This window comes from Ictalurus furcatus, unplaced genomic scaffold (genome assembly GCF_023375685.1).
Source record: "Ictalurus furcatus strain D&B unplaced genomic scaffold, Billie_1.0 scf3, whole genome shotgun sequence".
Taxonomy (NCBI): domain Eukaryota; kingdom Metazoa; phylum Chordata; class Actinopteri; order Siluriformes; family Ictaluridae; genus Ictalurus; species Ictalurus furcatus.
Window position 1 is genome coordinate 379947 of NW_026521052.1, and position 18727 is coordinate 398673.

Consider the following 18727-nt stretch of genomic DNA (forward strand, 5'->3'; position numbering starts at 1 on the left):
TTAAACATGCAGAATACACACAACTCAATGATGATCAGTGGTTGCTGGACTTTTTTTAACCGAGCATTTTTAACCGATCTGACCAACTTAATTTGGAGCTGCAAGGAAAAGACAAAAATTAAAGGCAGTTAATGCCTTTAAACGGAAAATGCAACTTCTATTCTCAAAGCTGCAGCGCCATGTTTTTGGGAACTTCCAAAACCTCGCATCAGAGCTGGAGACGCAGCGGAAGGCTTGTTTAACATTGCACGCTACACGGAGCAGATTGACAGCTGTCGGTCAGAGTTTGACAGATGCTTTCAAGACTTTGCTTTACTGGAGCCATTCGCCACATTCATGTGCTACCCGTTTAGGGACAATGTTGAGGTTGATTCACTCGCATCGAAAATTGCAGCGCTGTTTCACCTGAACTCGTCTGAAGTGGAGGATGAGATTTTGAAACTACAGACTGACATTCAGCTGAAGTCCAGGGCTCATGGACAGTTCTGGAACTTACTCACAGGGGAAAAGTACCCAAACATGAGGAAATGTGCCACCTCCTTGACTGCATTATTTGGCTCTACTTATTTATGTGAGTCAGCCTTTTCTAGCATGAAGATCATTAAGTCCAAATACCGTTCCACAATGACTGATCATCATTTGGAGGTCTGCTTGAGGCTGGCTACCAGCAGCTACTGTCCGGACTATGCAACCCTGGCTGATTCTATTCAGTGCACGTCGTCAGAGTAAGGTAATGACCAAAAATGTACTGAATTGTAGTGTCCCATAAGGGCTCATGCAGTTATGCAAGGTACATGAACATATATTGTGTGTGTGTGTGTGTGTGTATATATATATATATATATATATATATATATATATATATATATATAAGTATACGCAGTGTGTATATATAAATATGTTTCGCATTTTTAGTGTAGGTAGATCTCTTTGACTGGTCATGTTAAAAGTAGCTCGCAAGTCAAAAAAGTGTGGGCACCCCTGATATACAGTAAATATAAATATTAGTCATAATTCGCAGCCTTCGAAGCACAAGCATCCAAAGTAAAATTGCAAATGCAGAGTTTAAAATTGTCACCATGACGACAAAGTCCAAGAAGTGTAACTTACTCCTGCAGAAAATAAATAATAATTATTATTACGTATCAGTGATGTTTCCGTTGTTCAGGTGGCGATTGCAGGCACATTTTATCTGAACTGCTTCCTCCAGGGAACTGGACGAGGAGCTTTGAGCTGGAGAATCTTCTGTCTAACCCTGTCTTTATCGTCAATATCACCGAGGTGTCTGTTCCGCCTCTTTCACTTTCAGTGCACAAATAAAAAAAAAAGCAGTGGCTCCTGTGTGTGTGTGTGTGTGTGTGTGTGTGTGTGTGTGTGTGTGCGTGCACTAACAGGATTTTAATGTGTCTGTGTGTGTGTGTGCACTAACAGGATTTGTGTGTGTGTGTGTGTGTGTGTGTGTGTGTGTGTGTGTAGGTCATCAAAGTCGGGCATTTCTGGGGTTTCCAGGCTCACGAGCAAAGTCTGGAGAAACAGAGGTGGCTGACAGTGGCCGTTAATACACGGGCGCTCTGCCCACTTCCTGTCTCACTTTATCCAAATCTTCTGTGTCTCGCCCCTTTCTCTGAAACTCACACCAAACCTGGGAACTACTACAGAGACAAAATACTGCATGTCATGGGGAGTAATGTGGAGGTAACATCTGTACACACACACACACACACACACACACACACACACACGTACACCTACTAAAGCGCCTCCGTGATGGAGCATGGAGTGGTTACAGGAAAACTGTACATTGAGTGTACACGTGTGTTTGTGTTTGTGTGTGTGTGTGTGTGTGTGTGTTTACAGGTGTTCTTTGTGGACTTTCGTAACACTTCCAAGGTGCCATGTAACTCTCTCTGGAACTTCCTGCTGACCGGCAAGCTCTGCCCTTTCAGGTATTGTCTCCATGGCAACAATTTAGGCTGTAAACATTAAACACTTAATCTCCAACAACACGTAGTTAATCCAAAATAGTGTGTACCAGAAGTGTATATACTGAGGGGAGTGTGTGTATGTTCATTCAGGCTCAGGAGTTCAGCGTGGCGTGTTTGGCATCATCGGCACAGTCAGTCAAGAAGTCAGTGTTACAGAGTAAAAGTCTTTTAATTCATTCAGTAGAGCAATATCAAGAAACACAAACAAACATCACAAGCTCATCACACAACTTGGTGACGTCTTCCACGTCCTTCATCTGAAAACACACAGACGAAATAGAAATCACACACTGTTTATTAATTTGCATAATTTTCTGCGGCTGGTTCATGTAAATAACTCGTACAGTCAGGCAGGTGTTGGTTGTTTAAGGAAACTTTTTATTTAACAAAAAAAAAATTCAGCTCATCACAAAGCTTTTGGTGACGTCTTCCACCTCCTCCTGAAAACACACAGACGAAATAGAAATCACACACTGCAAGGACACAGCCAGGTTCTCTTTTACACACACCTGAGAGGAGATAAACCAGCTGAACTTTCTAATCTTACATTAAACATCCAACAAGCAGCTTTCGGGTCACAGTGACTACGTTTACATGGACAGCAGTAATCTAATTACTGACCTTAATCTGAGTAAGATAATAATGTGATTAAGGTGTTTACATGCGTCGCTTTTAGAATATTCCTTTCATGTTCCCGTTTTACATGTTTTAGAACATAATTAGATTAACAGCCCGCGTCATTACGTCACCGCGCCACGCCGTCCGACGTCACTCCAGAATTTCGCGCATCAACATACAGTTCGTCTTCGTTATGGAACCGTATACAGTTTTGCATGTTTTTATTTAATTTTTTTATGAACGATTCAAGTGCAGTTAATTGTCATGCTATACATGCTAATACACGACTGCTTGAAGCCGTGGGCTGCGTCCCAAATCGCGTAGTTACCGTCTATATAGTAGCCGAGATACATGTATTTTTCCCCACTACAGGCCTGTAGTAGGAAAGTATGCGATTTGGGACACAGCCGAGCTCTCTTGTTCGCCGTAAAACTGCCGTGTGTGATCGTGTCCTGTCACAAAATGCGGTGAAAACTCACACATGACGTTCATAGTGTGATTAAGGTGTTTACATGTCACTACTACACGTCCATAATGCGACTAAAACAGGAGTACTCCACCTGTCTTAATTAGATTAGTGCTTACTTCGATTATGACCCTAATTAGATTAAGGTAAAAAATTGCTGTTTACATGGTAGTTTCTTAATTAGAGTATGGTCTTAATCGGATCAAGAGTGGATTATTGTTGTCTACGTAAACGCAGCTAGTGAGAGATTAATGACAAGTTCCTGTAACACTGCTTCTGCTTTAAACTTGAACCTGAGGGTTACGACGCCATCTCAAACTAAAACAACTTCTATCTACAAAGCTACAGTGCAGAAGAGTTACTCTGACCAGGGCAGGGGCTGGTAAGGTGTGAAAGCAGCTTGAAGTATTTCAGTGTAGTACATTCTGCTCAAGAGTCACTTTGGCTCCCTCCGCTCTAATCTTGGCCAGCTGCTGGATCTGCTGGAGCATTCAGCGCAGCTAAGCGTGCTTGAGTTAGTTGTCTTACTGTTTGTGCTGCGCTGCACGTTAAACACAGTCAGTCAAACAGGTGCGTAATGAATGCGAGAGAGACAGAGAATAAGAGTGAATAAGTTCAGACGTTACCCTAACAAAACAGTGGCGTTATTGAGGAGTTGCTTGATCGGGTCCTGCGCAGGTGGTTCTTGCGGAGGCGGTCCTTGCGCACAGGATCTGGATCTGGATCGACATCCGGACATGGTCCAGTTAATTTTTTTTTCCACAAAACTATAAGTGAACACACAAGTATATCTATGAATATATATACACTAAAATAACAACAATGAATGCAAACTTGTCCCAATTTGTGAAGGTCAAACATAAGCACGCACCACACAGCGCTGACTGCCTCGTGCAGTGACGGTTAGCGCTTTTTCTTGTTAACAAAAACATTGTTTTTAAATGAAGAAGTGTCGATTAAATAGTTGTGTTTTTTTTTTGCATAAAGAAGAGTTAAGCTCGTCTTGGGAATACATTAAGAAGATTGAATACAAATTTTGTGTGTCTTAAGACAAAAAAAAACGTTATGTGGAACCGTCATGCTAAGCATGGTGGGGGGCTAAATAAATAAATAAATATTTCCATACTCAAAGCACTTTTAATTCTTTTTTTCATGTATAAAACTTGTTGAACAATTCGATTATTATAATTTAGATAAGGCTAATTATCTGACTAAAACCGGCTGGCATTTGCTCGTTACTTATTACAAACGATTTAACTAGCATTAGTTTAAAAACAAGAACACAATTCTAAACAGAACTATAAAAATAAATATCAAATTTTGCTTAAACATCCTTACTGTGACTGTATACTCCTGAGGAAAGCGCAGTTTGAAAAAACCTCCCTCGCGCTGTATCAACCCGCGCACACGTTTATTTTTAAATGTAAATTATATATATTATTTCATATTATATGGACTGATATTTAAAAAACAAAAGTCAAATAAAAGTTCAATAAAAATTTTCAACATAAGACATGGTACTATTTTCAGTGGAAGAATACTAGTTCAGTTTGGGTAGTGAGATGAACATCGGCGCTACATTTTCCTCTTTGACAATTAGAAGATGGCATGAGTTTCAATTCAAAATGGCATCTGTCCTCCAGATGGCGCTCAAACACAGACAAATACAGTAACCTACAGACGGTTAAAAGCTGATGGTTTCCTAAAACTCCCTTGTGGGGAGGAAAGACAGGTAATTACACCCTTTTTTAGTTATTACGAATGTTATACGACTTAAAATTAGTAATTTTTCCTGGTTTAAAAGGCTGTATTCTACTGGAGAAAATCTAAATGGAGCAACGGAATTTTAAAATGATTGTCAACTTAACAACTTGTGTTCATAATTATGGTAAATAACACTTAAATTCCTTTTAAATAATGTGAAATAAAAGTGTGTGTGTGTGTGTTGAGCTATCCTGTTTGACATTAATCTTGGTTCGCTATTTCCTTAGAAAGCTGTTAGCCTTTTTCCTAATATGGATCATTTGTGTGTTAGTCTACTCTTAATTAGGACTCTTTATTGTTTAAGATATTTAAAAATAAATATTTTATGCTTGTTTATTTATCAATTAACCAACAGTATTTCTCATTGCTATTATTTTAATTCAGTTAACAGTTACCATGAGCAGAGAGATAACATTTAACTGTTTATGAACTCCTGATTTAAAGCTTAAACAAGAAAAGATTGGTATCTGGACCGGTATTGGCTGTAAAAATCCTGATCGGAGCATCAGTAATGAACACCATTAAACTAAAGCGCTTTGCATCTGACGGGTAAATGAACTCACCCAATCACATCCTATATGAGATTATTCAGATATCTACACAATACACACAGAGCGGTTCGAGAACTGACTCCAGCCCAGAACCATGACAGTGGAAATGTCTAATAGTGCAGCTTTAAATATATTTAAGAGGAGCAGACTTCAAACACTGAACATTGAGGTGTATTGTATTTGTTTACAAGGTAAACAGGTTAACGGTTGTTTTGTGCATACAGTGTGTAAAATTAACTGAAAATATAAGGTTTAGTTTATCAGAAGGTAAATTAATGTGTCATGGCTCACACGATGTTCCTAAATTCTGTCATAATTGACCAGCTCAAGTTTTCTCATGCCTACTTATATTTACTTATATTGTGGCACATTAATGTTACCATCTCTAAAATAAAAAAAAAAGAAAAGAAAAGAAAAAATGTTTAAAAAACAAAAAAAACCCTAAACTTCAACTGTGCTCCTAAATTTTTGTAATTAGGAGCACAAGTGCTCCTAAAAGAAATTGTCTTGCGTCTCTCCTCCTGTAAACACTGTTAAAGATTTGTAAATGATCAGGAATGTAGCACAACATGGAGGTGAAAGCAGTGGTCTGTTCATTTAAATGTGAAAGTGCAATAAAAATATGTTGTCCCTAAAATCAATCAATAATCGAGATCTCAATATTGATCAAAATAATCGTGATTATCATTTTGGCCATAATCGTGCAGCCTACCTGCATTATTAGATAAAAATCTTAAAAATTCATGTGACATGGACGTTAAAGTCATTTGCTTATGTCATGTTTCATGTAGGTTATTTTTGCAGGAATGATGCCGTTTGTCAAGTCATGTCGGATTTCCCATGTTAAATCATAGCACTTCTTCTCTGTCGGCACCACATACGTGTTTGGGACGTATTTTCTCAGAGGCTTTGGCTGTAAATAATTAAATTACACACACAAAACGTCATTTTTATAAAAATGCATGCGATTTAAAAAAAAAAAAAAAAAATTCCTTCATACAAATATGAATCATCTGGATGTAACTTACAGGCGGAGGCTAGTATGCAAATTTTTCGTGAAGATTGAAAAAACAAGTGTATTAGTCACATGACACTCTAAGAAACAAAAAGAGTAACGGTACCTGGGGGGACGAGTGTAGCTTTTTACATTTCTCTCCAGGGAAATGAAACCTCCCCCACTCCTTCTGGTAGAAGAAATACCTGAGTGAGAGGAAAAGGACTTTTTAAAGATATGACCAATATATGGTCAAAACACTTACAGACATGAGCATATTGGTGGCGTTTGTCCAAAAAGCTTACCTTCCAACACGATCTGTTTTTTTCAGTTCACTTTTGTTTGGACGATCGTAGCGCTTCTTCTCTGTTGGCAACACACACCTCTTTAGGATGTATTTTCTTGGAGGCTTTGGCTGTAAATAATTAAATTACACACACAAAACGTAATTTTTTTTATAAAATACATGCGATTTAAAAAAAAATCCTTATATAGGATTTCCCCCCAGTATAATCTCAACGCAAAAGTTGATGATTTCCATCATGAGATCGTGTTTGTTCTTCATGAACAGTACAATGTCTATAAAGTACAGGGAAAATACGTTTTCTATTTAAAGTAATTATTTAAACAGAGTGAATTTGGAAGTGTCTTGCTTAAAAACAAGCTTTCTTATTTATTATTATTATTATTATTATTATTATTATTATTATTATTATTAACGAAAGGCAAAGCTGTTTTAAGAACATAATCCTAAAATCCACTAAAAAGTGGGCAAAGTGGAGTGTACTCAATGTTTTTTGGGACAGAAATGTATGGTACAGTTATAGTAGACTACATACACACTAAGTACTAATACTTATGTTCAGTAGTATGTGAACAGTTTATGTAATTATAAACGTACAAATGATAGTTTATTGACATTTTAAATGAGGTGGTGGACATTAGTATCCACTAGGTGGCAGCAGTGCAACTGTTATATCGCCTCACTGAGCAGTCTAGTGCTGTCTGAAACCTCTCCCTAGATCTTTTCACATTATCAATAGGTGATGTGTGTATGCTATAAGGCTGGTCTGTTTCATCTCCTTTAACTAGAATGACTATTGTCCCATGGCCTGTAGGGGGGTTGTGGAATATATCCTTACAATTACAGGGGTCTCTGGCTAGAAGAAGCACTTTTCAGCCCTCAGAATGTCATGGAAACAATCTTTCCAGCCTAAGTTAAAATAAAACTTCAGAGACAGAGGGTTTGTAGATGCCAGAGATGGAGGTCGAGGGGACCATGAAGAGGTGGCTCCAGCTGGCATCAGATCGAGAGTGTGGGCGCAAGAGCAGACTTTTGATAAAGGAGGGTATTTACAGTGTTTTAACTGGTGTGTTTTTTGCGCTATTATTAATTTGTTAAAATGTTCATATTATAGTCTATTTTTAATTGTTTATAAAAGTCCTAGCTTTTTTCAAGTGGCTGAATTAGTGCGCGCGCGTGTGTGTGTGTGTGCGCATGTGCGTGTGTGTGCGCATTGGTAGCTGGGTGGGTATATAGTTGTGGTCGGATGTTGACATACCCCTTGCAGGAAAAAGAGACCCTGTGTAATCTGTTTAAACGACTTTTACGCATGTTTTGCAGAGAGATCATTTTCACCTTGCTGTTTGGGTCTCTGTCCCACACTGTTACAATGCAGTATTGAGAGAGTGCGAGGGAGATCGATTTTCTATCAGAAACAGTAACTCTATAAAATGGACGTCAACACGCACCACTCTGTGAGGTCATTTCTCGCTCTCAACAGAGTAGTTGTGATTGTTTAGTGTTTACGACAGGGCCAAAACATTCAAGGCCATGGTGTATTTTGACTGTTCCTGTAGCATAATCTCACCAAACTGTGTGTACATGAGTCCACAGACACCGAGTCTATTCACAGTTCCATGCTGTATAGATGTTCTGCTCATCCTCACTGTACCGTAAAGGTCAGAACCTCACATCTGTAACCTTGTAGCTTTCCTTAATAAACACGACTGCAACCAAGCTTGTGTATCACTACTATTTTTAGATCTCCGTCTCTCAAAAGTATTGGCGCCCTACGCGTCCGGCTCTCAAATCTATTGGCGCCCTACGCGTCCGGCTCTCCAATCTATCGGCGCCCTACGCGTCCGGCTCTCAAATCTATCGGCGCCCGATCCGAATTTTGCCACAGCAAGCACCACTCACATTTTCTTCAGGAAATGTCCCTTAAAATAATAAAAAGTCTGTCACTAGGCCGTGTGTCAAGATAAACGTAAAAACATCTTGAGCTTGTGTTCACCACAGACCTTATTTTTCGGCATTTAACCCAAAACCCCATTGACGGAAGTGCTAATACGCTGACTCGTTTCTGGGTTTCACGACTCATTCCTGCAGCACTCTGTAAGACGGGCTGTTATCATCAAACCATCGAAGTAGGATAAGCAGCTTTGGTAATGATTCTTTAAATGAACCGATTCAGAATCCTCTTCTTGAATCGTTTGAGTCATTCTCACTCGGCCAGTGTTGCACGTGTTGGTTGGTTGTTCTGGACGTGTAATCAGCACGTGTTCACAGACCGTAAATCCCGACCTCGTTGTAGACACGCGACAGAAATTTCATACTAAAGTAAGTATTTTATATTTTCTGGGTCTAAACAGAGCAGAAGTATTGCTAATGTGTTGTACAGATTCTATTGGACTGGTGAACTGTGTGGATTTGTATATTTAACCCAGTTTAATATGGCCTGCTTTGTTCAGTCAGAGACAAGTAAAACTGTTCTAATCTTCATTTATTTTCCATAGATAAAACAAATGTTTGCTTACACATGAATACATACTTTATGCCTTCAGAATGGTGGAGATTTGTCTCTTAACTATGGGAGGTGGGGGGTACTATAAAATGCACAGTTCTGAGACACTATATACCTATACTGTGAAATCAGTACATGTGTGTGTTTAGAATGGTTATAGCTTTTGGGGAAAAAAAAACTATTCTTGAATCTATTAGTCCTTGTTCTGATGCACTTGTAACGTCTCCCTGAGGGCAGCAGATTAAACAGATCAGAGCCAGGGTGAGAGCTGTCCTTAACGATGGTTTTTCCTCTGCTGAGGCAACGGGAGGTGTAAATATCCATCAGGGAGGGGAGAGGTAATAAATACACTTATAAATGTGATTACTTGATGACCGTAGACAAAACTCTATACATGTGAAATGTTTTGTTGAAGTTCAGATGAATCTCTGATGTACAGAATCTTCAACAGAGTTCTGCAGAAAGATTTTGAATGCCTGTCATTCACCAGAACAAATTTGCAGTTGATCAGTCTGTCTAAAAGAAAAAATCTAAACACACAATATAAAATTCCTGCAGTGTGAATAAAGCCTTTGTATTGCTTTTAGCAAACATGTCTAGTACTCTCGGTTCAATGTACACAATTTACCCCATTTAAATGCATTTTGGAAATTGTTCCACATGGCCTTAAAGTGTGAATGTTCACTGTATGCCAAATAAGTAATCAAAGAATGGAATGGATTTTTTTCTTCTCTAATGGACCATTAATCACAATTATAAAAGATGATGCATCAGGTACAAAGTATCAGAGGTCCCCCCCACCACACACTCCCCCCCCCCCCCCCACAATGGTTGCATGACTTTTGCTACACCATTTCCACTGTGTGTGTTACAAATCACTTTGAGGTATATGTATATATGTATGTGTGTATATATATATATATATATATATATATATATATTATATTATATTATATTATATTATATTATATTATATTATATAAAATCTCTCTCTCTGACACACTCCCGCTCGCTCTCTCGGACACACTCACTCTCTCTCTCTCTCTCTCTCTCTCACTTCCCCGAGTAAAGAGTGTGAGACATCACATCGAGAATGCAATTCCAAATCTGTAACGTGTAATTTTACACTATCAGAAGGAGGGACACGTTCAATCTCAGTCTTTAAAAAGATGTCTGGCAACGAAGGGGTGTGTGTGTGTAAAACAATAACATGCATGATGTATATTATGATCAGATCGTATACGTGATTATAAGCAGATTATACCTCTAATCTTATAAGGGATTAAAAATGGAAACCGAGCTTCGGCACATCAGTAATAATAATAATAAGTGGTATGACGTGATCAGTGGATCGATGAGGCTCTCTCTGAGTCACCAGATCTCACTCTGAGAGATCTGGTGGAAAGTCAGAGTTATAGAGTTATAGTGCTGAGAAAAGTTTGTAAAGAAAAAATAAAAGTGTTTTTATAAGGTTTTCATTTCTTTGATTCACCCTCGTATATTAATGCACTTGTTCTTACATGTTATCGTTCCTATAGTAGCTGATAATCAAGGATGGGGTTGTGTGATGCGTTACCATGACCACCTGCTATTGTTATGCGTGTGTACATAATACGGGAACGCTTTAAGTGACCATTCCCATAATAGTTTATGATTTCTGAGGCCCTCATTGTATCTGCATTATTATAACGTATTGCACTGGGGAGCTGTTTACCAAACAGTCAGTAAACCCTGCTGGAAGTGTTTTTTTATTTATTTTATTTTTATTAAAAAAAAATTTTTTTTTTGCCCCCTATCACTTTCTGTGCGAGGGTGGAGTGAGTGTTCTCAGTCCCGTCTCGGGCTGAACCATCACAGCTCTATTAAAATTGTCATCAAGTCTGAACATTAGAACCCAGCTTCCTTTTTTTTCAAGAACACACTATATGGCCAAAAGTTTGTGGACACCTGACCGTCACACCCGTACAGTATACTCTTGTTGAACATCCCCTTCCAGATGTATTTCCCCTTTGCTGTTACAATAGAGTCCACTCTTCTGGCCAGTAAAGTTCTTCTGCATCAACCTTAACACACTGTGTCTTCATGGAGCTGGGTTTGTGTACAGGGGCGTTGTGATGCTGGAACCGGTTTGGGTCTATTAGTTCCAGTGAAGGGAAATTGTAACGCTACAGCGTACAGAGACGTTCTATACAGCTGTGTGGCAACAGTTCAGGGAAGAAGCACATGTGGGTGTTATGGTCAGGCGTCCATATACTTTTGGTTACATGGTATATCATGTTTATGCTGTAATGAAGATTCAGTGAACTGCAGGCTGGTGACTGATTTCAGCACCAAGGACAGCACCAGCTGAGGCCTGAGTCACTATGAGAGGCCGAGAGAAACAAGTCTCTCTCTCCATTTCTTTATCTCTTTCTGTCTGACTGATTGTCTTTCCATCTCTCTCTTGATCGGTCTCTGTCTCACACTCTGTGTATGTGTGTCTCACTGTTGTCTCTATCTCGGTCTCTCACTTTGTCATTCTCTCTCACTTTCTTTCTGTCTGACTGCCTTTCTGTCTCTATTGATCTCTCTCTCTCTCTCTCTCTCTCTCTCTCTCTCTGGGAGTGCGTGCGTGGGGAGGACAGAGTGCGGTTCTGAGACAAAATCTTTTCAAAATGTTTGGTAAACAGAGCAAATGATGTACTGCACACAATCATACACAAAGATCAATCATACTGTATAAGACAGATCTATTACAGAGAATCTGCATCTAGTAAGGGACTTGTATGACCATGCGTATGACTACAAGATTGAAATGGGGTTTTTACCATTAGATCAGGAGAAAGCTTTTGACCGGGTCGAACATGTTTTTCTTTTTAACATCCTAAAGGCTTTTGGTTTTGGTGAAAATTGTATCTCAATGATGAGGCTATTATACTCTGAAGCTACATTTATGATAAAAGTGGCCGGTAGCTTAAGTACTGCTGTGAAGGCTCAGAGGGGTATCAGGCAGGGCTGCCCCCTGTCGGGCCGACTTTACAGCATAATTATTTAACCCCTGCTATATAAGCTTAGGAAAGAATTGACGGGTCTACAAATCGACACTCTAAACGGTCAACAACCCACCAAATTATCTGCATATGCGGATGATATCACAGTCATATTGTGGTGTTTGTCTTTTAGATGCTGGTGAGACAGAGACTGTGGAGGACTCTCCTCCTCCTGAGAGTTTCAGGCTGGACCACACACTAGTGTAAGCATACCCACGGTTTCCTTTCACAACTGCGTATCTGAGCGTGTCTTTAACACTGACCTGTGATGTGTTTTGATAGCACCCCTTATTCAAGCTCCATAAGGGAGATGCTGATGACATTTGGGACCGCAACTTATAAAGTTGGGCTTAAGGTGCACCCTAATGAGCAGGACCCCCGTGTGCCTATCATGTGCTGGGGCAGCTGTTCTTACACCATCCAGTCTATAGGTCAGTCTGCACCCATTTCTTACAGACTAAGAATTCATGTATAAGATTTACAGTATTCACTGACCTGTGTTAAGGGGTAGTTAGTAAAAATGTTGTTCTTTTTGGTAAAGAACTTTATGATATGCATTTGTTGTTTTTCTGTGCTTGTATTTTGTACAGAGAGATTATTGGTAGATGAGGAGAAGCCTTGTTTGGAAGTTTACCCTGTAGACAGGTATGACAACCCAACTTATTGTCATATCTCAGCCCAGCCAGGACTCGGTTTCCAGAGAAGCAACACCCACTTCTAACATGGCCGCTGAGGACTACACTTCCCACACACGCATGCGCTCACCTCCCCGGAGTTCTGATCACACACACCTGCAGCCAATCACCTTGTCCACTCACCACGGCTTATTAAGAGACTTTGGATACAGAGACACTTTGTGAAGTAAATGTTCAGCAGACTAGTTTCTCTGTCGTTCTCCAAGCGTTACCTGCTGTGTTTATTCGATAAGTGACTTTGACCTTTGCTTACGTCCCCGACCACGATTTCTGTCTTGCCCCGTTTGTTTTGTTTGCATGATCGCCTGACCCTCGCTTGCTTCTTGATTATGGACTGTGTTCACCCCTCTGGATTATTCTGCCTGAACCTGCCGCCCGCTTCTGCTTCTGTATTCCCCACGGTACGTGACACTTATCAAGCCAGAATGAATTCTTCTTTCGAGGGATGTGTGACGATGTAATAAATTCTGTATCAGAGGTATTGTTAGTGCTGTTAAAATACTCGACGAAGCACTGTTTGCTTGCAGGATGTAGTAGTTAATTGTACACTAGAATAAATTCTTCCGATGATTTGATTTGCTTTTCACTTGTAATTCTAAATATAAAAGCATATATATAACTGTGTGTGTATATATAAATAGACTGCATCTGTCAGATCATTACTCAAGCTTCTGAGCATCATTCGCACTCAAAGATATCTAGAAGATTGCTCAATTATGTGTTCAGGGTTCATTTTGGTAGCATTACTATTCTGAATCACAAATATCTGCAGGTATTATGTTCTCCTTCCTCAGTTCTAATTCCTTCTATATCCTGTGATATTTATCCATATTTTGTATCCTAAATAATAAAAAATAGAAGTGTCATAAAACGTGCCCTTGTTTAGGAGACTATTTGAGTTCCCTGGCTCAGTTTGGCTCTGCATGCTGGACTGTCTCCTCTCACTCCTCTGTGCAAAATCACTTCATGCGTCTGTTGGTAGGTATATTTATTTCATTATTTATTTATTTATTTTTCTCTCACTTGTAGTCTTTTAGTTCTTTAACTGTGTGTGTGCGCGCGCGCGCTCCGTGCAGCACTTGTTCTTGCTCCCCAGGTGGAAAGTTCCCCCTGCATTCTGGATGTGGACATGTTCCACTTAGTGGTGAGCTGAAAAGCTTGTTAAATGATACTTTAGGCACTATTAAATGTATATTAGCATCAGATTAGAGTATCATTGTTGTCCAGAATCTAAACCTGTCTATCTAACAGGTAATTGTCTGTGATTTCTTTGGCTGTAGTCTCTGCATCATGTTTTGTGTTTGTATGTCGGGGGAGTCTGGTGCTGTCCTATTCAGCATTGCACTGCTTAGACTCCTCAGGGCTTAGTGTGGATACTGCACACCTGCATCTCTTCCACTTGGTCATTGTTGCTCACCTGGTCCAGATCCTCCTCACCTCTGTGCCAGGTTAGAGCATATTCTACTTAGAGCACGTACAACTTAACAATAGATGGTGATCTGTGTTATGTTGTCATTTGTTTGTGTTTATTAACCCTCGTTCTTACAAATGAGTAATAACGTGTTTCAGTATGAATGTTCTTTTGGGATGTTTTTATTGAGTGTGCTGTCAGGCACAGTTGTGTGGGAGTCAATAATGGGGCTGTCAAAGTAATTCACTGCAGCCAAGAGTGTTAGATTTGCGTAGGGATTTATTTTGTTGTTTTTTTTTTGGGGTTTGAACACAATTTTTAAAAAGTGCTTAAATTTAATCCTAAAGAAATGTTTCTATACATGCTGCAGTCCACGTGTGTTTTATTTACTATTTGTTTTTTTATACTGTTTCAGTATTTAGTAGACTTTGTTTTGTGAATAGCAATGGTTTTGTGTCCGAGTTGTCATGTTTTGAGTTTTGCCAAAACTTGCTGCTTATTAGAGATGCCGAGCAAAGGTGCTTCAAAGTATTGAGCAAAGGCTGTGAATACTTATGAACATGTGCTTTTTTTGTTTTTTATTTTTCATAAATTTCATACTCATAAAGATTTCAAACAAACTTCTTTCATGTTGTCATTATGGTGTGTTGTTTGTAGAATTTTGAGGAAAATAATGAATTTAATCCATGTGGGAATACAGCTGTAACATAACAAAATGTGGAAAAAGTGACGCGCTGCGAATACTTTCCGGATGCACTGTATATAGTATATTGTATGTAGTGAAACTGATCTTGTTCTTTCCCTGTCCCCTATCTATCTGTAGGTGCTGGGGAATGGGAAGTGCTGTGTGCATATGTGTCTGCCTCCTAACCTGCTCCAGCTCTATTATAATCACCAGGAGCTTCTGGATCCCCTGCTTCAGGGGTGAGAAACTTCATAACTGAGCCGAGAAATGACAGGTTTTCTGTGAATGCTGATGATGCCATATCATGTGTACACATCATTGATTGTTTTGTAATGGGTTGAGTGTGTTGTGTCCATTTGTCCTGCAGGTGGTGCTCACATCCAGGCATGCAACAATGTCTCCAGTCACCTGAAACCCTTATAAGGTGATCATTCTTTGTTCTTATCTATAGCCTTCTGAACTTTGCTTTGAAATGGTGGTTTTAACCCCCTTACCCCGTAAGGCCGATATAGCGGCTTAAACGTAAACGTTATCCCCGTGAGGCCGGTGTACTGGCATTTCTCTGCTATGATTCCTTACTTATTTAATTATTATTTTTTGACCCGGAAGGTTGATGAAGTCATGACGTCACGACATGATTACAACATTACGCTGTCATTACAATGAAGATGATCCAAGCGTGAATATTGGCGTAATAGTAGAAGTTAACTAAAAATGCCAAAGTGAAAAGCTAATCGTGTTCCAGCTAAAGTTACACCTACAGTGAACACAGGTACATCTAAAACGGGGGGGGGGGGAAACATACACAGTTATACAGGCGAGAGCGAGGATTCTAGATAGTGACAGCAGTGAAAGTTCAGGCGATGTTGAAACCGAAACTGATAGTGATGCAAACTCATGATTCAGACCCTGATCCGTCTTCATCTTCAGCATCAACCACTGCAGGGGTCTGGAGTCATAACCTGACCATCTCTGTGCATTCGTGAAAACACTACCTGCTGGTCTGATTATCAGCAGAAAGTTGAATTTTGGCGCTAAAATGCATTTATTCAAAGGCATTGACCACGCTGACGCTTGTATGGTATTTCTAAAAGATTAGAAGGATTTTAGCAAGCATTTCTCTCTAGTTAAGAATTGTGCTCTAAGTGGAGTAAAAACACTGAACTGCTTCATTTTCAAAGTAATATTACACAAATACATTATTATAAGTTGTTTCAAGGCCTAAAAATGTTAAAATTAAAATGTTGATTTTGACCCAGGAACTCAGGGTTGGCGTGCTGTTTCTCTGGGGAATATAGGGTTATGGGACATAATACTGTGGGAACTAAGGGGTAAGAGGGTTAAGACTGAATGGTTTCAATGTCTTTTTTTTTTTTTGTGTGTGTAGTTTTCCTCGGGAATCCAATAAGCTAATTGATGTGCCAGAGGATTACTGTGCACTGATCAACCAGGCTTTCAGCTTCACGTGAGTGTGTGTACTCTGAGTTGCCTTCATTTATACCCAGTATCTGCTTAATAGAATAGAATTCTGGTGGACATCTCTAGTTATTGCTTTTGTGTTTATAACCTCCATTGTTTTTGTAGCTGTCCTAAGTCAGATGGAGTTAAGTCTTGAGCTCAAACTCTGTGCTTGGTGTGTGTCACGATGCTGTGTTCTCAGAGCAGCTGCTGCCAGACTGAGCTGGAGGGTGAGGACGTTGGAGCATGTACTGCACACACCTTTGTTTGCTGAGCTGGTGTTAGTATTTTCCTCAGGTTAGAAGGAAGACACATCTGTGTTGATTGCCATGTCTTATAGGTGCATTGCCTGTATATATCAGGGCTGGGCATTGGTGTGAATTAGTCAGCAATAATCCCTCACACATGGGTTACTCATTTTGGGAAGGAAGCTGTAAAGCTACTAAATAAGAAAAATAACAGCAGCTTGCTAAAAGTACTCCAAATAACACTTTAATTTGAAGTTCCATAATAAACTATTTATAAGCAAGGAATACATTGTTTATTATTGAAAGAGGATGTAATAATCAATTAACTGGTCAAATATTAATACATAACAGGCATCTTCCAAAATGTTTAAAAAACTTTTCTTCATTTATTAATACATGACTTCTTATACTAGTGGGCCTCCACCCTGTCCTAGAAACACTCCATCCTACACAGTTTCAAGCTTCCTTTCCTCCCAACACTCCTCAACATCTCAGTAATCCAGCAATAGGCCTGGAGTTGAGACATTCCTGCTGAATTAACATTTATGGTTGTGAATATACAGCATTTGTAGGTATTGTCAAGTCCTAGCTTGCAGTACATGAGCCTCTGCTGTCTTTTACAGGGTGAGGGAGAATCAGGTTCTTTTCCTGTACCTCGATGACTATGGAGAACTGTCCAAGGGCTCAGGTGAGAACTCAAACAAGATACTCAACATGCCTTGTAAAATTTGTGTTTAAACCACTGTTTATATCATTCTTTTTCCCTCCCAGATGGAGGAATGCGCTACAGAAAGATTCAGAAGCTCTGGCGCTAGCACAGCATCACCGAGGAGATGGGTCATGCACAGGAAGCTAATCAGACTCTGGAGAACATTGACTGGGAGATCCTGGATTTTCTTGGCTAATGCCAAATCTAAACTAACCAGGGATCTGCACATTTACCTAGAAATAGTGCAGAATCTTGAACATCAATTATTGAAACTGTTGAACATTTCCTTTTTTTGTTTTTACATTTCAAAATTCTAAAAACTTGTTTATTTCTAATTTTAAATAATAAAAAAATTCTTAATCAAAATAGACAAATGTCATATTCTGAGATATTTCTAAAAGAAGTTCAGTGATCCATAACTAATGGATGCTGTAATGTACAACTGTTCTGAGCACATTTTCTGTTTTTCACTTGCAACCTACAGCCAAAATCCCCAGTACTGACTGAACACATCAAATGCTGAGTTTACTTTTACAATCTTGAATTAACACCTCTGCTAACTGCGTCATCACCTACAGTGCTGAATTGACAGTTTACTTAACAGCCATAATGCTCACTGTTTACAATACGAATTAAAGATTATATAAACCCTGGAATTGTGAATTAAGCACACTTTTGGTTAAAAGAGGGGGGGAAAAGAATTAGTTTATCACTCATTGGTTTTGTAAATAAGGCTTGGTGAAAATTAGTTTTAAGCTCTGTTTGTGCCACAGGCTATATACCCTTCCTCTAATTTGTTTTCAATAGATGTGTACTGTTTTACAATCTAAGGGCTTTGTTTGCATCTATAATGATTACACGGATAAGACATGTTTACCGTTTGTCACTTTCCTTTTTTTCTCTCTCCTTTTTGGATATACCAGTTAAATATGTCACAGTTTAGTCAACTGTAACTCTTTTGTTCCTGGTTGTTTGGAATCAGTTAATAAACTGTGTTTTTAATATTGTATTTTGTTCATTAGATTATAACAGTGTGAGGCATTTTTGCTGCGTTTGTTTCTTTAGTTTGGAAATTCTCCTTATGTCTCTCTTAATCACACACGGACAAAAACCAAATGTCAGAAATGTTTTACTAATTATTGACCAGCATGCAGGGATAAGTTGTTAGACATAACTTCAGTAAGCACTCATGCTGATTTCACTGCCAAATAAAAAGTAAATAAAAATGCTGAATGAATAAACACAAACACGCGCATCACCAGAAAGCCTCGATCATTACAGCTCTGAGACAAACACGGAAGAAACTA

The 18727-nt window shown here is 39.2% G+C and overlaps 1 long non-coding RNA gene across 4 annotated transcripts; it reads left to right on the forward strand.

The window, feature by feature from the left end:
• The first annotated feature begins 1861 nt into the window (after positions 1 to 1861).
• On the forward strand, positions 1862 to 18112 carry LOC128604809 (uncharacterized). 4 transcript variants are annotated; one of them, XR_008385301.1, is made up of 6 exons: positions 1862 to 1946; positions 2076 to 2128; positions 12348 to 12417; positions 12497 to 12645; positions 12805 to 13310; positions 13796 to 15578. It is a non-coding gene; the product is annotated as an uncharacterized LOC128604809 (long non-coding RNA). The 4 variants fall into 4 exon arrangements; XR_008385300.1 differs by lacking the exons at positions 1862 to 1946; positions 2076 to 2128 and adding exons at positions 16393 to 16760; positions 17335 to 17399; positions 17483 to 18112 and having other exon boundaries at positions 10239 to 12645; positions 13796 to 15429; XR_008385299.1 differs by having other exon boundaries at positions 12348 to 12645.
• Positions 18113 to 18727: the final 615 nt, after the last annotated feature.